We start from the raw sequence: 22,967 nt of genomic DNA, 5'->3' as shown, positions 1-22,967 counted from the left end.
TGTTGTGGGGGGTGGGGCAATGTTTGTGGGGGCCGGGGGGGAGGCATTATCCGACCTGGGAGTGATTTGGCAGGGGAGCATTTCTCTTTTTTTTACTGCGCATGTGCATTTGGAGGCGCCGATCGGAGCTGCAGGGCTGCGGGTGCATTAAGCCCCGCCCACAGGCTTCTGCAGCACGATTCAGAATCACTGCTCTTTTTTCGGGCAGAGTGCGTATGTGGGCGCCTGAGAACGGGTTGAAAAGTTAGATCTGAAACACTCCAAGTTTCAAGTCCGCCCAGCACTTAGAATCAAAATGGTAAAATAAGGCCCATTGAGTGCAAAAGCAAGGGAAGTATGATGAAGCTTTATAAAACACTGGCCTCAGCTGGAGTGTTTTGTCCAATTCTGCACACTTAATACTTTAAGGAGAATCTGAAAGCTTCCGAGAGGGTGCAGAAAAGATTCATGAGGATGGTTCCAAGGCTGAAGGACTTCAGGATGGATTTGAAAAGCTGAATTTGCTTTCCTTAGAAAAGAGATGGTTGAGAGGAGATTTGCTGGTTGTGTTCCACATTGTGGCGGGTCTAGCCAGTAGATAGAGAGAAACTGTTCCCATTGGCACAGAGGTCAAGAACCAAAGGACACAGATTTAAGCTGATTGGCAAAAGAATTAGAGGTGACGTGTAAAAATATATTTGTTGTAGAGTTCGTGATCAAGAATTCATTGCTTGAGAGGGTGATGGAGGCAGATTCAATTGTGGCTTTCAAAAGGGAATTGAATAAGCACCTGAAGAATTAAATAAATTGCAGGGTTGTGACAAAGAGTGGTGATGTGGAATGAGCTGAATTGTTCTGATGTGGAGATACTGAATTGTTCTTGCAGAGACCCAGTACAGACTCAACAATTAGCATGGCTTCCTTCTATGCTGCAATAATTCTATGATTTTATCCTATATTTATTTCATCATATAATATTTTACTTAAATAAACATTATGCCCAGAACAGGCATGAAGATATGATAATTTTTAAAACTGCATTTAAACATGGCCACAACAGCTTTTAAGATGGCTGGCAACATATTTTATACAACTTTGTCAATATTGGCTCCTTGCAGACCTGAAACTCAAGCAAGTACCGAATTAAAATATGGACAATAACAGCCACTCGTGAGATTCACAAGTCTTTTGTTTTGGATGCTTTGTCAACAGAGCAAGTTGATAAGATATCAGCTGACTTGTCTTTCTATTCACCCTAGACTTTGGAGACATTGGTCTATAACTTCCTGGCTCCCCAGGGTTTATGATGTGGAGATGCCGGTGCTGGACTGGGGTAAACACGGTAAGAAGTTTAACGACACCAGCTTAAAGTCCAACAGGTTTATTTGGTAGCAAAAGCCACACAAGCTTTCGGAGCCCCAAGCCCCTTCTTCAGGTGAGTGGGAATTCTGTTCACAAACAGGACATATAAAGACGCAAACTCAATTTACATGAAATCTTGGGTGGCTGGTGCAACTTCTGCACCAGCCACCCCCTCCCCCCCCCCCCCCCCCCCCCCACCCCCATGCCAACCAATGCGGCATGTTTTCCAGCAGTGAATGAGGTTTGCCATTGGCCACCGACAGGATCTTCCGAGGTCTATGGCATTTTTGTATGGCTCATCCACCCCGTTAATTGGGAACCAACCAATTGGGATTGGCTGTGGTGGGACTGGGAGATCCCGCTGGCAAGCAGAGCCAGAAAATCCTGCTCATCACTTTAAACCACCAGGGCATAGAACATAGAACATAGAATATTACAGCGCAGTACAGGCCCTTCGGCCCTCGATGTTGCGCCGACCTGTGAAACCAATCTAAAGCCCATCTAACCTACACTATTCCAATATCATCCATATGTTTATCCAATGACCCTATAAATGCCCTTAATGTTGACGAGTCCACTACTGTTGCAGGCAGGGCATTCCACGCCCTTAGTACACTCTGAGTAAAGAACCTACCTCTGACATCTGTCCTATATCTATCACCCCTCAATTTAAAGCTATGTCCCCTCGTGCTAGCCATCACCATCTGAGGATTAATTAATTCACAAAATCTTGTTGCTGGATTTGTTTTTAAAATTGGAAGCAACCATTCTGAGGGTAAGAAAAACATCTGGCCTGACACATTGAAGCACTTGACCATGGACAATAAAAGAACACATAACTCTATCCTGTGATGTATACCTATTACAATGTAGCTGCAAGAAAGCCTCCCCCCTACTTTTGTTGAGTTGGTTCTTCCGGTATATTCTTAGTCAGTTTCTCATATGGAACTCTCCATCAATTTGAGCTTATTCAAAACACTTTGGCTTGTATCCTAACTCTACTAGATTTTACTCACTCAACACCAGTTTTGGCTCCTAGTCTAGCATCATCTCGATTTAAAAAGTCTTATTCTTTTTAGTTCAGATTGTTCCATGACCTTTCTTCCTTCAACTCTCTGGCATTCCCCAGCTCTTGAACCCTCACCATCTCTGCGCTCACCCAATTCTGACATCTTGCACACCTCCTATTTCAATCACTCTACCATTGACATTAATACCTCCAACTGATCTAAGCCTCAAGCTTTGGAATTCCGTCAGCAACCCTATTGTCTCTCTACCTCTCTCTTCTCCTTGGCCAAACATTTCACCATTTGTCCTAATATCTCTTTATGTGGCTTCGAAAACACTCCAGTGAAATTGCTTGGCATGTTTTCCCACATTCACAGGCAATACATGAATGCAGTAAATATTGGTTGTTGGGTATCATAAGGAGCAATATGATGCAGGTAAGACCTTGCTGCAAGCTTTCTTCTTTTTCATAGCTAACAGTGAATGTAAGAATTTAGTCAAATATGTAGTGAGTTAAGGTACAATGCTGAATTCATCACAGAATGAACAAAATAGCAGTAACCTTGTCGTATTTTGGACTTTTGTATAGAAACATGATTGCATTACTCAAGGGCCCCATGGTATTTGGCTGAATAATGTGAAGTATGTGAATTCTCTATTGGATATTATCCAGTGTTGGTGATGGATAGTCAGTTAAGCTGCAGTACTGCTTTCTGTACTTCAAGACCATGAAAAAGGAATACACCGATTGTATTCTTGGGCTCTTCATTTTTGCAAATGATAAATTTTGCTCAGACATAACTCATGATTTTATTTTTTGTACATGTTTGTAAAGAATACACTAATCTTAATTAATCACAGAATTGTTACCATGCAGAAGGGGGATACTTAGCCCATCGTGTCTGCCTGTACGAGAACTTCAATTATTATCATCCTCCCGTCTTCTCCCTACACATTCTTCCTTTTCAGATAACAGTCTAATTCCCTGTTGAAAGGTTCGATTGATCCTGCCTCCACCACATTCTCAGACAGTGCATTCCGCATCATTTGGAACACTTTTATATAATCTCTCAGCCTTCTCGTCTCCAAGGAAAACAGTCTGAACTTTTCCAATCTATCTTCACAACTGAAATTCCTCAAGCCCTGGAGTCATTCTTAAACTTTACTCCAGTCTCTCCAATGTTTTCACCTTCTTTCTAAATTGCAGCACCCAGAAGTGGAAGCAATACTCCAGCAGAGTTCAAAGACCATAAGACCATAAGACATAGGAGCAGAATTAGGCCACTCGGCCCATTGAGTGTGCTCCGCCATTCAATCATGGCTAGTATGATTCTCATCCCCACCCTCCTGTCTTTTCTCCATAATCCCTGATCCCCTTATTAATCAAGAACCTATCTATCCCTGTCTTAAAAACATTCAATGACCTGGCCTCCACAGCCTTCTCCAAAGAGTTCCACAGATTCACCACCCTCTGGCTGAAGAAATTCCTCCTCATCTCTGTTTTAAAGGATTGTCCCTTCAGCCTGAGGTCATGCCTCAGTATCTTATACAAGTTCAACATAATGTCACTCCTCTTGTACTCTCTGCCTGTGTTAGTAAAGACTAGCACAGCAAACATGTAATTATGATATTACAGGTTTTAAGGTATATTTCTGTTTTCAAAACTTGAAACTGAAAAGCCTTTTTCAAAATGGAATTATGGACAGACAACATGGTACCCTTCTGTGTTTGTTCAAACTGTGTTATAATCTTAATCTTTCAAACTGAACACAAAATGCAAAGACCTCTCCTGGGATGTCCATTGAAGTTTGTCAATTGCAAAGCGCAAAAAACCCTTTTACTTCAGCTGAAACAAGAGACAGGTAAGGACCACAAAGGACAGCAACATAATTAACTTGCTTGTCTGGTGAAACAATGGTTCCTGAAAATTAACATTGCAGCTATTTTCATGTTTTTGAGCTGTAATAAGGAGACTGTAAGAAGCCATCGTGAGCGGCATTGCTGAACCCCTGGAAGAACTCTGAAAGACAACATCAGAGAGGGTTCTTGGCAAAAGGAGGACAAAGAGGGAGGCATTAAGAAAGCAACTCCTGATCTGCTGCAAGAATCCAGACAATGTGCAAGTATAAACTGCAGAATTAGTGAGAAATAGGAAACCTTCCCTCTCTCTCCCAAAACCCTGCTGACCGGTTGAAGCTGCCTGAAAAGGCAAAGATCCAACCATTCAAATATAGACTCTGTCCAGTTGCTAAACAAAACCTCAATTTTCACCCCCTTCGCTTTGGAAAGAAGGAATTCAAGCAACAGGTCCATAGCAATAGCTCACAGAGGCTGATTTAAAATCTCATCTTGAAGTATCTTCTTTTCCGCATCTGCATTTTAATCTTTGCATTTGTATTTTAGTTAATAACTTTATCAATTTTACTTAATTGAATTTTCAGCAGCAGTCTTATAAAAAAAACTAACCTTTATCTTGTTTAAAAATAAAGCTTGATCGCTGGGTTATATTTAAATTGAACCACACAAATTAAAATGGGATGCCACGCACACAAAATTTTAGCTCACAGTCACTTTGATGGCTTCTTATGTGATTGTTACACAAGGGTGCAGTATGCAGGTGGGAATCTACGGTTGAGGAAAAAGAAGCTTCTAACCTGTGCTCCTTTTTTCCTCAACTGTGGATTCCCACCTGCAATTGTCGACAGAGCCCTCAACAACGTGCAGTCCATCTCCCGCGCCATGACCCTCATCCACTCCCTTCTCGCCCAAAACAAGGATAGAGTCCCCCTTGTTCTCACATTTCACCCCGCCAGCCTCCGCATGCAAAGCATAGTCCTCTGCCATATTCGCCAACTCCAGCATGATGCCACCACCAAACACATCTTCCTTTCACTCGCTCTGTCAGCATTCCCCAGAGACCGTTCCCTCCGGGATAACCTAGTCCACTCCTCCACTATACCCAACACCTCTCCCGTCACTCATGGCACCTTCCCATGCAATCACAGAAGGTGTAACACTTGTCTCTTTACCTCTTCTATGCTCACCATCCATGGTCCAAAACATTCATTCCAGGTTAAGCAGCATTTCACTTGCACCTCTTTCAATTTGGTCTATTGCATTCGCTGCTCCCAATGTGGTCTCCTCTATATCGGAGAGACCAAGCGCAGACTGGGTGATCACTTTGCTGAGCACCTTTGGTCTGTGCGCAATCAGAACCCTGACCTTCCGGTTGCTTGCCATTTTAATGCACAATCCTACTCCCATGCCCACATGTCTGCCCTTGGCTTGCTGCAATGTTCCAGTGAAGCTCAATGCAAACTGGAGGAACAGCATCTCATCTTCCAGCTGGGCACTTTACAGCCTTCCGGTCTCAACATCGAATTCAACAACTTCAGATGATTTGCTCTACCCCAAATTGGTCCCCTTTGTTTTCATTCTATTTTCTTTTCTTTTACAGTTTTCTACCTTTAATTTCTTTATTGTCTTTCTTCATTTTTCTTCACCCCCCCCCACTCTTTCTCCCTACTTCATCCCCCTTCCCTTACCTTTTCTCCCCCCCCCCCCGCTTCCCCTTTTCTACATTTTGCTCTGTCCCATTTTCCCCCCTCCCTCAACATCTTCATCTGTCACAGCTTACAGCTTCTCTGCCGTTTGGCCATTCACATCCTTTATTCTCTCTGTGGACAGCTATTAGCAGTCTTTTCCCCTGGTGTCTATGGCTATGACTCATCTTTCATTCCCTCCCTCTGCAGTATAAATATTTCCCACTTTCTATGCCTTTTAGCTTTGACAAAGGGTCATCTGGATTCAAAACGTCAGCTCTTTCCTCTCCTTACAGATGCTACCAGACCTGCTGAGATTTTCCAGCATTTTCTCTTGGTTTTGAATCACTTCACAATTCTCCACATAAAGGTGCATCAGCCAACTTTTCACCCATCCTACCAACTTGTCTCTGTCCTTTTGAAGTTCTACATTATCCTCCTTACAGTTCAAAATACTTCCAGTTTCATGTCATTAGCAAATGTTAAAAATTGTGCTCTGTACACCAAAGTTTAATGTATGTCACAAAAACAAGGGTCCCAACACTGACTCTGGGGAATAGCACTAAAAACCTTACTCTAGCCCAAAAAAGGTCCATTAACCACTACTCTGTTTTCTGTCATTCAGCCAATTTCATAGCCTTGTTGATAGCGACTCTTGTATTCCATAAGCTACAAATGTTCACAAGTCTGTTGTGTGGCACTGCGTCAAATGCCTTTTGGAAATCGATGTATACCACATCAACAGTATTGGGCTCATCAACTTTCTCTGCTAACTCTTCAAAATACTCCAGCTAAAAGGTAAAACATGACTTTCCCTTAAGAAATCCATGTTAGCTCTCTTTAATTAATCCACGCTTGTCCATGAAACTATAAATTCTGTCCTGAATTATTGTTTCTACAAGTTTCTCTACCACTGTAGTTAAGCTGACTGGCCTATAAGTTGCTAAGCTCATCTTTACACCCCTTTTTGAACAAATGTGTAATGTTTGCAATTCTCCATCCTCTGACTCTAAGGAAGACTAAATAATTATGGCCTGTGTCTCCACAGTTTTGACTCCCTCAGTATTGTTGGATGCATTTGATCTGGTGCTGGCCTTATCAACTCTAAGTACAGACAGCCAACCTAATACTTCCTCCTTATCAATTTGAAAATATTCTAGTGTCTGAACTATCTCCACTTTCACCATAGCCTGTGTAACATCTTATTCCCAGGGAAGGACAGACAAAGTATTAATTTAATACCTCAGCTATGCCCTCTGCCTCCGAGCATTCCAATTCTTTAAGGCCGACTTTCATCTGTTTCCATAGCTAGTTATTCCTGGATCAAGTCGCTAAGCTGAGGCCAATGGCTTATAGCTTGGGAAGTGCCACTCCACATCAAGCATGGCTGACCAGGAGTCTCTTCCAATCTTACCGCCATTGGCATGTTGGAAGGATTTACAGGTTGGAACCTGTAAATCCCAGGTTTACAGGTTCCAATCCCATGCAGCCCCCCATCCTGCCCAACTAAACTTCCTCACCTCCATGCATATATCACTAATTAGCCTTATTCCTCCTTTTACCGCCCTTTTGCTTTTTATATGCTTATAGTAGGCTTTGAAATTCTCTTTTATATTGTCATTCTCTTTTCATATTTATTCTTTGCCTCTGTTATTTGCTTTTTCACTTCCTCCCTGAACCATCTACATTCAGCCTGGTTCTCAATTGTATTTTTTACCTGCTATCTGACACATTTTCTTCTTTATCTTAATTTTTATGTCTTCTGTCACCCCAGGAGCTCTGGATTTTGTTTGCCCAACCTTTCTCTTCCAAGGGAATATGCCTTGACCTTACCAAACTATCTGTTCTTTGGAGGTAGCTCATTGTTTAGCTACCATCTTTCCTGCCAATATTTGACTCAAATATATTCGGCCCTGATCCATTCTTACCCCACTGAAGTTGGCTTTCCTCAAGTTAATTATTCTTACTCTGGATTGTTCTTGGCCTTTTTTATTGCCAGCCTAAACTTTATGATAGAATAATCATTGTCCCCAAAGTGTTGGATTACTGACACTTAATCTACTTGGCAATTGCATTCCCAAGAATCAGGTCTAGCAATGCCTCATTTCCCATTGGAGTGGAAACATACTGCAGTAGAAACATGGATGCACCATAGGAACTCTTAATTGCCCATCTCTTCCCTTTACTACTATACAGTCTATATTCGGATAGTTAAAGTCTCCCATTATGACTACACTATAATTTTGCATCTCTCTTTAATTTTCTTGCAAATTTGTTTCTCCACATCCTTCCCCCTAGTCGGTGGACCATAGGCTACACAAGCAATATCATTGCACCCTTTTTGTTCCTTAGTCTAGCCAAATAGGTTCTGTCCTTGACCTTTCTGGGACATCGGGGCAAATTTTCCTGTTCCTCCCACTACAGGAATTGGAGTGGGCGAGGGGCAGACCATGGAAAGGTCTGTTGACCTTGGGTGGGATTTTCCGGTTTCGGGGTGAGAGCGGCCAGAAAATCCCACCCATCATCTTTCTCCAGGACCGTGATGCTCTCATTAAACAATAACACCACCTCATCCCTTTTCTTCCTTTCCTATCTTTCCTGAACACCTTGTATCAAGAAATATTAAACATCCAGTCATGCCCTTCGTTGAGCCATGTCTTTGTGACATTTTATTCCAATTCACATCACACATTCTCCATGCTGTGAAATCTTTGAGATTGAGGTTGGTTATTAAATGCATTTTATCTTACAAAAATGCAGAACTATTGAGGGCATCAATGTCTTCCGACTGATTAATCTGTAGCATTTCATCTTGTGCTCATCTTCTCGTGACTCTTCACAGAATTCAGCAGCGCATGCTCTAGCAATAGCTTTGACATCAATCTTGTAAGATAATACATTTATCTTCCATGCTTTTTCACTTCTTGAAAGGACATATCTGATTCTGAAAGCTTGTGAAAAAAATTGTCATCTGATAGTCAGCTAAGCAGAAGTTGTGACATTCACTGAAACAAACCCATGTCATATTTTCATCAGACCAAAAAAAACAGCTAATCTTAGTTCGATCAAATTCTAATATCTTCACACCCAACCTGCTCAAACTGACTCCTGTCCTATACTTTACATATCATTCAGATGAAGAGCGCTATTATGTCATGACGAAGCATGCACCCCTTCTCCATCACCTTGCTGCAGAAGACAACTAACTTTAATTCAAAGAGACCTGTCAGTTTTAGAAAGCCATAAAACATCAAAAACCCCTGGATGTTTGATGGTTTTTGAACCATGTACCTACCACTATTACTATGATATCTTACCTGCACTCCCAGACACACAATAAATCCAGAAAGTTGCTTGTCCTTCCTTGAAACCTTGTTTCTTAAAAATGTGCCAGATGGTGTTGGCTATGTGCTGAAATTAAGTTGTATAGAACCAATTAGCACAATTCCTGAATTTACCTCAATGTTTACTTTTACATTAAAATGTCATCACTACCGTTTAGCCTCATTTGGCACATGCTGCTTGGTATTTGCTTGTGTTATATCAAGGTGAACTCTGACTTCCGCTCTGGTAATGTATTCAGATTTTCTTCTAATTTAAACTAAGGCTCCTGCTCCTCACTGCTCAAGCAATGGCTCTACTCCCTGAGCCACTCTGGAGGAACCATTTAGTACACACTGGAATATGTGGCTCAATTCACCAATTCAGATCTGGTGTATGTTGTCATTTATGTTGTATATTTTAAGTGCATGCCAGAAACATTTTGGTTGCAATATTTGGCATCACATTGCTTCATCGTTATGGGTGCTGACCTGGTTCCAGAATGGATTGAGTCTACACCACACATATATTCTTCAATAAGGCCGGTGCCAGATATAATTTTGAAGAGGGTTTTAGCACAGGGACAGGGAGTATGTGACAGAAGTATGCAAAGTAGGACATTCATGGTGTTTGTCAGCGTTTAACACTGATCTGATGTAAAAATGTTATTTATAATCTCACCACTCCAGTTAACACCCTGATCTGCCACCCCTTTTCCTCATTGGCACTATTTAAAGGGATCATCAGCCACTCTGAGATTAATTGCTGATTAATTTCTACTGGCCTCATTTGAGTTTGTACAAGTGTTCACAAGAGCTATTTAAAGGTAACAAAATCGACAGGTGGTGGTTCTGTGTACAAAATAGGTTTTGGCTCTGACTTGAATTCTAGTCAGCCCCCTTGTTACTGGTCATGTGTCACCTTAACCTGCAGCGTAACAAGGAGAAGAAGCACGAGCAACGCAAAGGGAGCAGAAGCAGGAGGCTGTATCCAGCCAGACTTCAAAGTAAGCAACAATGTGTGTGTGTGTGTGTGTTCGTGTCCCCTCCAGCAATCATACCTGCAGCCTCAGAGCAGAATGGGGACAGAGTTGCCATTAGTTGTTAAAGTGACTCTGGCTATGAGTTTCTTTACATTGACATCCTTCCAGATTGGAGCAGGTGACATATGTCTCATCTTCAAGTTTCCCATGAAGTTCTGGATAAGGGAGGTGAGTAACACTCCCCTGGCAAAGGGAATAGATTATTTTCACTCTGATCAGAGGGGAGCTGGTGAAATGTGCACCGTCAACTGTACTCATGTTTTTGTGGGCACTGCATCTAAGTGCTGAGATGCACTCGGTTGTATGGGTTTTAATTTCCTGAATGTTTGACCATGCTCAGTGCATTATGCAAGTCAATTTTCCTTTTATTTATTGATTCATGGGATGTGGGTGTCGCTGGCTAGACCAGCAGTTTGCTTTGAGAAGGTGATGGTGAGCCTCCTTTGTGAACTGCTGCTGTCCATGTGTCGTAACGACACCCACAGCCCTGTTAGGAAGGAAGTTATGGATTTTGACCGAGTGACAGTGAAGGAATGGAAATGTAGTTCCAAGTCAGGATGGTCTGTGACTTGGAGGGGAACTTGAATGTGGTGGTGTTCTCTGTTGCCCATCTCCTTTTAGATGGTAGAGATTGCGGGTTTGGAAGGTCCTGTTGAAGGGCCCTTGGTGAATTGCTACAGTGCATCTTGAAGATGGTATCCACTGCTAACACTGTGCATCAGTGGTAGAGCAAGTGAATCTTGAAGGTGCCAATCAACTGGGCTGCTTTGTTCTGGATGGTGTCAATCGTCTTTAGAGTTTTTGGAGTTGCACTTATCCAGGCAAATAAGAGTGGAGAATAGCCATCACACTCCAGACTTGTGCCTTGTCGATGGTGGATAGGCTTGGGGAGTCAGGAGGTGAGTTACTCTCCGCCAGATTCCTAGCCTCCGACCTGATCTTGTAGCCACATTATTTGTATGGCTAGTTCAGTTCAGTTTCTGGTTAATGATATCCCACAGGATGTTGTTTGAACGGGATTCAGTCATGTTGCTGCAAATGAATATGAAGGGGTGATGGTTAGATTGTCTCGTATAGGAGATAGTTATTGTCTGGTATTTGTGTAGTGTAAATGTTACTTGTCACTTATCAGCGCAAGGCTGAATCTTGTCCAGGTCTTGCTGCATTTGGACACAAGCTGCTTCAGTATCTGAGGACTCACGAATGTTGCTGAACATTGTGTAATCATCCATAAACGTCCCTACATCTGACCTTTTAATGGAAAGAAGGTCATTGATGAAGCAGTTGAAGATGATTGGACCATCACTCCCCTGAGTAACTTCTGCAGTGAAGTTTCATGACTGAGATGCTTCGCTGACTTCAACCTAAGCAACAGATCTAAAATAGCCATGACAATCTTCCTTTGTGCCAGATAGGACTCCAACCAGTGAATTCCCATTGACTCCAGTTTTGCCAAGGCTCCTTAATGCCACATTCAGTCAACTGTGGCCGTGGTATTGAATTGATGGCTATGAGTGGCTATGGCACTATTTCATCACCATAAATGTCCTGTTCCTCTTAGACATCACGCTCTTGCACCACTGCCTAACCATGTAGCAGTTCCTGGCTATCTGAAAGGAGAAAGGCACAAATGTAGAGGTGAGGTGTGGGAAGAGGGGATATGAAAGAGGTGTATGATTTTATTTGAGTTGATTTATTATTGTCACATGTTTAAGCAGACAGTGAAAAATATTGTTTCTTGCGCACTATGCAGACAAAGCATACCATTCATTGAGTACATAGGGGAAAATGAAAGGAGAGGGTGCATAATACAATGTTACAGCCATAGCTCGGGTGTAAAGAAAGGTTACTTAATATAAGGTAGGCCCATTCAAAAGTCTGATGACATCAGGGAAGAAGCTGTTTTTGAGTCTGTTGGTAGGTGACCTTAGACTTTTGTATCTTTTTCCCAATGGAAGAAGGTGGAAGAGAGTATGTCTGGGATATGTGGGGTCCTTGATTATGCTGGCTTATTTTCCGAGGCAGTGGGAAGTGTAGACAGAGCCAGTGGATGGCAACGTTGGTTTTGTGATGGACTGGGCTTCGTTCATGACCCTTTGTAGTTTCTTGCGGTCTTTTCAGAGCTGGAGCCATACCAGCTGTGATACATCTGGGAAGAATGCTTTCTATGATGCATCTGTAAAAGTTGGTGAGAGTTGTAGTGTACATGCTGAATTTCATTAGCCTGCTGAGAAAGTAGAGGTGTTGGTGGGCTTTCTTAACTATAACGGCAGTGTGAAGGGACCAGGACAAGTGCTCACACCATCTGAAATTTGTAATTCAGAAGAAGGGCAAATGAGAGGGCAGTAGGATATGAGAAGTTGGATGAGAGGAACATACCATAATTTTATTATTGCCACAGTCCTGATACTGGCCATGCTTTCAGTCATAGCTGCTCCAATGTTGGTGAACACTGTCCCTTCAATGGGGTTGAAGGCATTCATCTGTGTCTGTCTCCTGTTGTTTAGTTATTGTACATCTGGTTATGTGGCATCTTGTACTGCAAGAGTGAGAGAAGTGGGTCATTGAATGTGGTGTAAGGTGATGTACCTGTCAGAGTTAAATAGTTGGAAATGTGTGCAAATAGAGTGTGTAAGGCTTGATGTGGTGTTAAGTGTGTAGGCGAGAATGTGTAAAGGTGTGAGGGTCTGTAAGTGTATGATGGACTATGCATATGAGGCAACTTGGTCGAGAAATTGGTAGGCAAATGATGGCGAGTGATGAATGGAGTAGTGAGTAAGGCTAGTGGTTCAGTTATAAAGATATGGGCTGGAATTTTCTGGCAGTTTACGTCAGTGGGATTTTCTGGTCCCGCTGCAGTGAACGGAGAAATGGCTGAGTATCAAAGTCTTCATCCTCGCTTCAGCCATGGTATTTGATAATACATTGATTGACCTTGAACACTTGTGTGAAGTTATTTAACTTCTTCCTGCACTGCCTTCAGGTGCTTGGGGTTAGGCTGTCTGCTCTCACTTTGTATACCTGGAAGGTCTCCATGCTCTTGTCCACTTCTACACCAACACTTCCAATTTGCATGCTGCCTGCATTAGTGAATGGATGGATTAATCCTACTTTGTGATTCCTGCATCCAGTTTCCGCTTTATCCAATTTTCCCCACTCTATGTCCATGCTTTTATCTTCACATTACATTGCATTTCTTCATATTTTACCTGTATATAACTTCTCAAAGAAGCACATGCCAACAGATGGATTTATTTATTTTTTATTCATTTGTGGGAAGTCAGCATCACTGACTAGGCTAACATTCATTGTCCATCCCTAATTGCCCTGGAGAAGATGGAAGTGAGCTACGCCCTTGAACCACTGCAGTCCATGTGGTGTAGGTACATCCACAGTATTGTTAGTGAGGGGAGTTGCAGGATTTTGACCCAGCGACAGTGAAGGAATGGCAAAATGTTTCAAGTCAGGATGGTGAGTGGCTTGGAGGAGAACTTCCAGGTGGTGGTGTTCCCTGGTATCTGCTGCCCATGTCATTCTCGATGATAGTGGTCATGGGTTTAAAAGGTGCTGGTTAAGGAGCCTTGATGAGCTCCTGCAGTGCAAATAGATGTGCAATGGTTGAGGTATAGGGGAGGTACAGCACATATTTCAAACTATCAGAAGCATTAAGCTGACCTGATTGCACAAGACAAAAACAATAAGGAAGAAATGATCATTCTTGATTTGGTACACAACTGCCAGCTGGTTCAGTGATTCATGCTGGTGCATATCAATCATTGTAAAATCTCTTACCTAAGCACTCTGTCTTATATCTCTTGCTTAGGAGGAACAATACACAGAGAAATGATATGTAGAGGGACAGGTAGTATTGAGGAAGCAAATGGGGTTGCAGAAGGACTTGGACAGGCTAGGAGAGTGGGCAAAAAAGCGGCAGATGGAATACAATGTGGAAAAGTATGAGGTTATGCACTTTGGAAAAAAGAATGGAGGCATTGGCTATTTTCTAAATGGGGAACTGCTTAGGAAATCAGGAGCACAAAGGGATTTGGGAGCCCTTGTTCAAGATTCTCTTAAGGTTAATGTGCAGGTTCAGTCGGCAGTTAGGAAGGCAAATGCAATGTTAGCATTCATGTCGTGAGGGCTAGAATACAAGAGCAGGGATGTACTTCTGAGGCTGTATAAGGCTCTGGTCAGACCCCATTTGGAGTATTGTGAGCAGTTTTGGGCCCCATTTTTAAGGAAAGATGTGCTGGCCTTGGAAAGGAGGTTCACAAGAATGATCCCTGGAATGAAGAGCCTGTCGTATGAGGAACGGTTGAGGACTCTGGGTCTGTACTCGTTGGAGTTTAGAAGGAAGAGGGGGGATTTTATTGAAACTTACAGGATACTGTGAGGCCTGGATAGAGTGGACATGGAGAGGATGTTTCCACTAATAGGAAAAACTAGAACCAGAGGGCACAACCTCAGGCGAAAGGGACAATCCTTTAAAACAGAGATGATGAGGAATTTCTTCAGCCAGAGAGTGGTGAATCTGTGGAACTCTTTACTGCAGAAGGCTGTGGAGGCAGCAGCCTTTGGGAACGTAGACAATTCACAGAGAATCATGGCTGAAGGGCTGCAGAGCATGGCCCGGTCTCAGAGGGCACATGCTGCTGCCATTGACAGCTGGCCCCTGACTCAGGTGGCCATCGCAGAAGGCTTGTCACCATGGCAAGAACACAGGACTGACAGGATCAGATGATGCCGGAGCTTCTGGAGCTCACTACAGAAGCACCGCCGTCTCATTGAGTGATCCAGGGGCCCAAAGGAACCCCAAAGGAGGTGGAAGGGCTCAAGCCCATGCCAGGGCCTTCCAGCCAGGAGACTGTGGCTGTGGCTACACCTTCTGATTCCCCCCTTTCTGATACTAGAGCATCCCAGGAGCAGCAGGATGAACAGAGTGGCATGGTACGTCCGTGACACCTGAAAGCTGGCCAGGGCCCTCAAGGTCCAGGCCCTCCAGTGGATGATCGCTAAGGGTATCATAGGCCATGGAGCACGGTAGGCAGCTGGTCACCTCCTCCTCTGATATACATCATGGGGAAACACCGAGACGCAGTGGTAGGCCACGTAGTTAAGACGTTGTAGCGGCACTAAGATGACACGGTCGAAGGAGAACATCAGTTAGATAGAATATTTAGGCATTTTAGTTTCACTTTTACTTGTTGTTATATCAGCACTTATTTTGATGGCACTTTTATTGGCACCAATAAATGTTATTGCATCCCACAGCTGTGGATAATCTGTGTCTGATTAGCCTCCAATAGGAATGTACTTACCGCAGCCTTCGCTAGAGGGATCCTGCACATTGATGTCAATGGGAGAGCACCCTCAGCACACCACTACTGTGAAAATCAAGGCACTCATATCATTCACTGGCTACAGCGGGTGGCGACTTACAACATCTGCCATGTCATCTCCAGAACCAGAGAGACATTCCCTCCCTCACCTACCCCACCTGCCTGAACGCCCTGCATGGGTGTTCAGTGCTCCCTTACCCACCACTCAGATGTAGACCCAGGTGCCAGCGTGCATGCAGCTCAGGTAGGAGTCAGACTAGTTTGCACCAGAGCATCAACACAATGGCGCACAGAGTTGTCATCACCCTCCTGCCTGCCACAGAAACACACTAACACAGCGTACCCAGGCCCACCACTCTGGTGTGACAATGTTACAGGAGATTGTAGGAGTGCATGGGGGGAGGGCAAGGTGGGGTGGGGGGGGGGGGGGGAGTTAGGATCCATGTGTGGCAACACAGGCCCTTAGTTTCCAAAAGGTGGGTGATCAGGGCTTCCCGCATTGCTCTCACATGCCTGACCCTTGCTGCTGCCAGTGCCTGGGTGGTGTTGGTTGACATCATCATTGTCATCCTCCTCCTCTTCCTCTTCCTCCTCATGTGTGGCCTCCTCCCCAGCGACGCCCGGCCTCCACCTCCTTCTCCTCTCGAAGGACTTCCAGCTCCTGCGCCAGGTTGTGTAGGGCACAGCACACAATCACAGTGCGGGTTGATATCAGGGGGCTATATTTGGAGGGCCCCACCAGAGCAGTCCAGGCACCTTAACCGTATTTTGAGGAGCCCTATGCACCGCTCTACGATTGACTGGGTGGCAACGTGGGCCTCATTATATGGGATCTCCGCCTCAGTCTCAAGTCTCCGCACAGGCGTCATCAGCCATGTCCCCCACGAGCCATCCCTGGACCCTGGACTCCTCCTCCAAACCATTGGGACATCAGAACTCCTGAATACAAAGCTGTCATGCACGCTGCTGGGTTGTTTGGCGCAGACGTGCATGACGTTCCTCTTGTGGTCACAAACCAATTCCACATTTAGAGAATGGAACCCCTTTCTATTCATGAATCTTCCAGGACTTTTCTCCAGGGCGCTGAGGGTTTCCTGCTGGGCCTGGTCCACGTCAAATTTAATATGCTGGCCAGCCTCGGCATCCATGGCATTCGTGGCATCCTTCGCACACTTGTGCATGGAAGATGGTGAGATGCCACAAAGGTCTCCATTGGCTGGGAGGAACTGGTGGCGTAGAGGTTTAAGGCAGCTGTCACTTTCATAGCCACTGAGAGTGGGTGCTCCCCTGTGCCCTGAAGTGCCAGATCCAGTAAAAAATGGCACAGGTGGTGCACTGTCTCCTTTTGGAGCCGGAGCCGTCAGTGGCATTTGATGCCTGACAGTTGCTCAAATGACACGTGCGGAACTGCCGGAGTCTCTGCTTCCTCCTTTTCCTGCCCACCCCTCAGTGCAAATGGCGGTCATATCCTGCCTCTGGCGGCCGTCTCCCTCTACTCGTGCAAGTGGTAAGGCCTGGGCCTTCTCTGCCTGCAATTCCTCCTCCTATTCCTCCTCCTCAGCTCTAGCAGCAACCAAAGAGCAGCAAGATCAATGGGTTGCACTACAAAAGCAATGTCATCAACCTGGAGGCGGGGGAGGCAGGTGGGGGTGCGGGGGGAGGGGGGTTTGTGGGGGGTGGGGAGAGACAGATGGAAAACTTAGAGAACTCTGCTCACCTCCAGCACAGCAATACACATTCCCCAAATTCCCCCGCACAGACCCCAGCAACACACACGCTCCACATTCCCGCTCCCCAGCTCCCCCCAGAAACACACACTGGCCAATTCCCCCTGCCCTCCCAGCAATACATACTGCCCAATTGCAACCCCCAGCCACCCCAGCAACAAACATTCCCCAATTCCCCCCAAGCCCCCCATAATGGCTACACAGCACTGCCCCACATCTCTCTCCCCAGCCCCCAGAATGACAGCACAGCACCCCCCAATCTTCCTCCCCCCACACACACATCCAGAACGATCATTTCAGAGAGTTTCCAGCCCGTTCCCCAACACTGACATTGCTTGCTGCTGCTAGCACTAGGACCCAGAGTCAGCGCTAAGACCCGAGGTCAGCGCTCAAACCCGGGCCTGTGCTGAGAGGCTGATGTTGGACCCCATGAGCAGCCACAGCCCCTCCATCCCCCCCACGCAGTCGCAGGCCCCCCTGACCCAAAATGCAACATGGCCGCCACAAAACAACCCCCCCCCACCCCGCCCCACCACCCTGCAGCACGGAGCCATTTGAAACCAGAGACCTACCTCCTCGTTCACACTCACTGCTCCAGCGCCTGAAGCTGACTTTTGTGCATGAGGTGTTTTGCTCGCCGGCTGCAGCTGCAGCGAACGAGGTCATTCAGGCAGGTGAGCTGGGACGATTGGGAGTGAAGCTCATGAATGACATTGTGACGAATGCAAAAAAATGCAAATTGATGTTTCATCCATTTTGGGTGAATTCACGCCAATTTGTTTTTCCTTGTTAAAATGCGGATGGGCACAAAAACGGGCGCCATTCCCGCTCGTCAGCTCACTCCAGATTTTACGCCATTTTCGCGCTGAAAAACTGAAGCGATGAGGTCATAACATTCCGTTCATTGTCCTTTATGCTGGGAAGACAAAACACAGATGGGCTAATTGCTTTGTGGATCCCTTAATTGAGACGACAGCATAATCCTGAGTTCCAACGGCTTCCCATTTTAAATCTTTACTTTGCCCTCACACTGACCTCTTTGAATTGGCTTGCTGCACTGTCCCAGGAGGCGCACTGGGAGCTTCAGGAACAGCCCCTCATCTTTCAATTAGCCACTCTACAGCCTTATGAGAAGGATGTGGAGGCTTTGGAGAAGGTGCAGAAGAGGCTTACCAGGATGCTGCCTGGATTTGAGGATATGGGCTATAAGGAGAGGTTGCACAAACTAGGGTTGTTTTCTCTGGAGCGGCAGAGGCTGTGGAGAGACCTGATAGAAGTCTGTACAATTATGAGAGGCATAAATAAAGATGATAGTCAGAATCTTCTTCCCAGAGTTGAAATGTCTCATACTAGGGGAGCATGCACTTAAAGTGAGAGGGGGGAAAGTTCAAAGGAAATGTGAGGGGCAAGTTTTTTACACAGAGTAGTAGGTGTCTGGAACTTGCTTCCAGATGTGGTGGTGAAAGCAGATATGATAGAGATGTTTAAGGGGCTTTTAGATAAGCACATGAATATACCATAACACCATAAGATATTGGAGCAGAATTAGGCCATTTGGCCCATCAAGACTGCTCTGCCATTCAATCGTGGCTGATATGATTCTCATCTCCATTCTCCTGCCTTCTTCCCATAACCCTTGATCCCCTTATTGATCAAGAATCTATCAATCTCGTCTTAAAGACACTCAATGACCTGGCCTCCACAGCCCTCTGTGGCAATGATTTCCACAGATTCACCAACCTCGAATCATAGTTTCATAGAGTGATAGAGGTTTACAGCATGCGGCCCAACTTGTCCATGCTGCCCTTTTTTTTTTAAACCCCTAAGCTAGTCCCAATTGCCCACATTTGGCCCATACCCCTTTATACCCATCTTACCCATGTAACTGTCTAAATGCTTTTTAAAAGATAAAATTGTATCCGCCTCTACTACTGCCTCTGGCAGCTGGTTCCAGACACTCACCACCCTTTGTATGAAAAAATTGCCCCTTTAGACCCTGTTGTATTTCTCCCCTCTCACCTTAAACCTATGCCCTCTAGTTTTAGACTCCCCTACCTTTGGGAAAAGATACTGACTATCTAGTTGATCTATGCCCCTCACTATTTTATAGACCTCTATAAGATCACCCCTCAGCCTTCTATGCTCCAGAGAAAAAAGTCCCAGTCTATCCAGCCTCTCCTTATAACTCAAACTATCAAATCCCGGTAGCATCCTAGTAAACTTTTTCTGCACTCTTTCTCATTTAATAATGTCCTTTCTGTAATAGGGTGACCAGAACTGAACACAATATTCCAAATGTGGCCTTACCAATGTCTTGTACAACCTTTGGCTGAAGAAATTCCTCCTCATCTCAGTTTTAAAGGAGCGTCCCTTCACTCTGAGGCTGTGCCCTCAAGTTCTAGTCTCTCCCACTATTGGAAACATCCTCTCCATGTTCACTCTATCTATGCCTCTCAGTATTCTGTAAGCAGTAGAGGGATATTAGCGAAGGGTAGGCAGAAGGGATTAATTAAATTTGGTGTCAGGTTCGGCACATGTTCGTGGGCTGAAGAGCCTGTTCCTGTGATGCACTGTTCTATGTTCAACAATTGCAGCCTCTAAACTCTGCCCCCTATTTTCTTTCCTTTTCTCTGCTTGTTTCATTTTTATTTTACTTTCAGCCAGCTTTAAACCTTCACTAAGCTTCATCTTTTCTTGTCCCATCACTGGTCCTTTAGACGCTGGAGGGCGATCCTCCTATCATTCAATCTCTCCTGTCTTCCACCCTATCACTGACCTTCCTTTTGTCCTTGTCCCACTCACTCCTTGCTCAAAGCCTATTACATCTTGAACTTTTTCCAAGTTCTGAAGAAAGATCACATAGACCTGAAACATTAACTCTGTTTTTCTCTCCACACAGATGCTGCCTAACCTGCTGAGTTCTTTTTTCCCTCAGCATTTTCTGTTTTTATTGCTTAATTAGGACTCTGCTGGAAGGCAAAGTTAATTAGTGTGTGAAAGTAGAACAGAAGTTACCTTAGTGAACAACATCATAGTTTGACAGCCTGATATGATATTCTTGATAGCCATTATATACAGTTCATCAACAAGTTTTATGAATAGCTTTGGCCATAAGTTAAAAGTGATGGGGCAGATATGAATTAAGTTAACTTTGAACCATCGAATCTACAGTGCAGAAGGAGGTCATTTGGCCCATCGAGGCTGCACCAACAACAATCCCACCCAGGTCCCATCCCCAAAACCCCACATATTTACAGTCCTAATCCCCCTGACATTATGGCCAATCAACCTAACCCGTTCATCTTTGGACTGTGGGAGGAAACCGGAGGAAAGCCACCCAGACACAGGGAGAATCGGTAGACCCCACACAGACAGTAACCTGAGGCTGGAATTGGACCCGTGTCCCTGGTGCCGTGAGGCAGCAGTGCCAACCACTGTGCCACCGTGCCACTGTGCCGCCCCATGAAGATAGAATGTTTCTTACAAGGATGAAACTGATCAGGAAATACAGCCGAGGGTGAGATAAGGAAATGATGATATGAGGCCTGGGCTGATTGATCAAGCACAGAAGGTATTTATAAAGACTGAAGAAGCGAATGGAAGGTAAATGGCATTAAAAATGGCTAAAAATAAAATACTGCGGATGCTGGAATCTGAAACAAAATGTATCTACAAGGGTCATCTAGACTCAAAATGTTAGTTTGTAAACAATGAACTTGAGCAGTGGAGGCAGGATCATTGAATATTTTCAAAGCTGAGTTAGATAGACTCCTGACTGAGCAAGGGAGGTCAAAGGGTGTAGGGCAGGCTCATCCAATCTGCGCCCACGAAATCCATCTATGTGGCCCGCAGATCGATTGTTAAAATGCCGCGAAGGTGGGTCAGTAAGTTTGAAGATTTCTGTAGTCGACTGAACCATAGAAAGGTTACAGTTGCAGAAAGAGGCCATTCAGCCCACCATGTCTTTGCCAACCAAAAGGGGTTAAAACTAGTTGCTCATTTTACCCCCACTTTCCAGCACCTGGCCTGTAGCCTTGCAGATTGCAGCACTACAGCTGCACATCCAGGTAGAATTTGAAGAAATTGAATGTTCCACCCTCAAACATCAACTTAGGCAGGGACTTCCTGATGCCCCCCGCATGAAAATGGTTTTCCTCATGTCCCCTCTACTCCTCCTACCAGTCACCTTAAATCAATGCCCGCTGGTAATTGTCCCCTCCACGAAGGGAAACACGTCTTTTCTCTCCACTCTAACTCGGCCCCTCATAATCTTTGTTCACCTCAACTTTTCTTAGCTTTCTTTAGAAAGGAAAAAAAACCCTAGCCTATCCAATCTCTCCCCATAGCTGCAATTTTCAAGCCCTGACAACATTCTTGTAAATCTCTTTTGCGCTCTCTCCGGAGCAATTGTGTCCTTCTGCAATGTGCTGACCGGAGCTGGAAACAAAATTCCAGGTGTGGGCTAACCAGAGTCTTATAAAATTCCATCATCAGATTCCTGATTTCGCAATCAATACCTCGCCCAATAGAAGAAATGATGCACTATCAATCATGATACGAGGACTCCAGTGAGTGAGTGAAATAACAGGCTTTTACTCGCAAAGAACAGGAGCACACCCGTGTAGCTGACCTGGCCCAGACTGAGGCGAGGAGGAGGAACCATCACCTTTATATCTCGCTCTGGTGGAAAGGGAGGAGTCTCAGGTGGAAAGGGAGGAGTCTCGGGCCAGGTGCAGCATGGGTGTGTCCAGGCATACACATGTAGTTACAGTGGGTCACCACATTCACCCCCTCTTTAAAAAAAGAGTCCGGCGGGGGTGGGTGGAACAATATGTACAGAGATATGAAGATATATATATATACACAAGAGTCACGAACTGAAGTAAGGCGTCGTCCCCTCACAGGTTCTGCCTGTCGGGCGGCTTGATCAGTCGTTGTGACCGCCGCAGTACCGGTTGAGGTGTTGCTTCCGATGGCAGGGTGGAACCGCTCGAGTCCGCCGTCGTTCCTCCTGGTCGGGTCCTGCGTCGTGACTCCGGGGGCTCAGGCGAGCTGAACACAAGGGGCAAAGATGTAAGCGGACCTGGTGCTACCTGAACAGAGGAGTCCAGGGATGTGGGGTGGGGGGGGTCATAGTGGGCTCCGGGGCACCCGCAGGCGCCAGGTCCCGGATAGAGACCGTGTCCTCCCGCCCATCGTGGTATGCCACATAGGCATAGTGGGGGTTGACGTGGAGGAGTTGGATCTTTTCAACCAGGGGGTCCAACTTATGGGGTCGTACATGCCTCCGGAGCAGAACGGGGCCTGGGTACGCCAGCAACGACGGTAGTGCGATTCCCGAGGAGGACTTCCTAGGGAAAGCAAACATCCGCTCAGGGGGATGGCATTGGTGGCCGTACACAGGAGAGACCGAATTGAATGCAGTGCATCGGGGAGGACTTCTTGCCAGCGGGAGACTGGAAGGCCTTTAGACCGTAGCGCGAGTAAAACGGCCTTCCAGACTGTCGCGTTCTCCCTCTCTACCTGCCCGTTACCCCTGGGGTTGTAGCTGGTAGTCCTACTCGAGGCTATGCCCTTGGAGAGCAGGTACTGACGCAGCTCATCACTCATGAATGAGGATCCCCGGTCGCTGTGGATGTAGTTAGGG

This window comes from Mustelus asterias, chromosome 4, assembly GCF_964213995.1.
Source record: "Mustelus asterias chromosome 4, sMusAst1.hap1.1, whole genome shotgun sequence".
Taxonomy (NCBI): domain Eukaryota; kingdom Metazoa; phylum Chordata; class Chondrichthyes; order Carcharhiniformes; family Triakidae; genus Mustelus; species Mustelus asterias.
Note: the sequence above shows the minus strand (reverse complement) of the source record.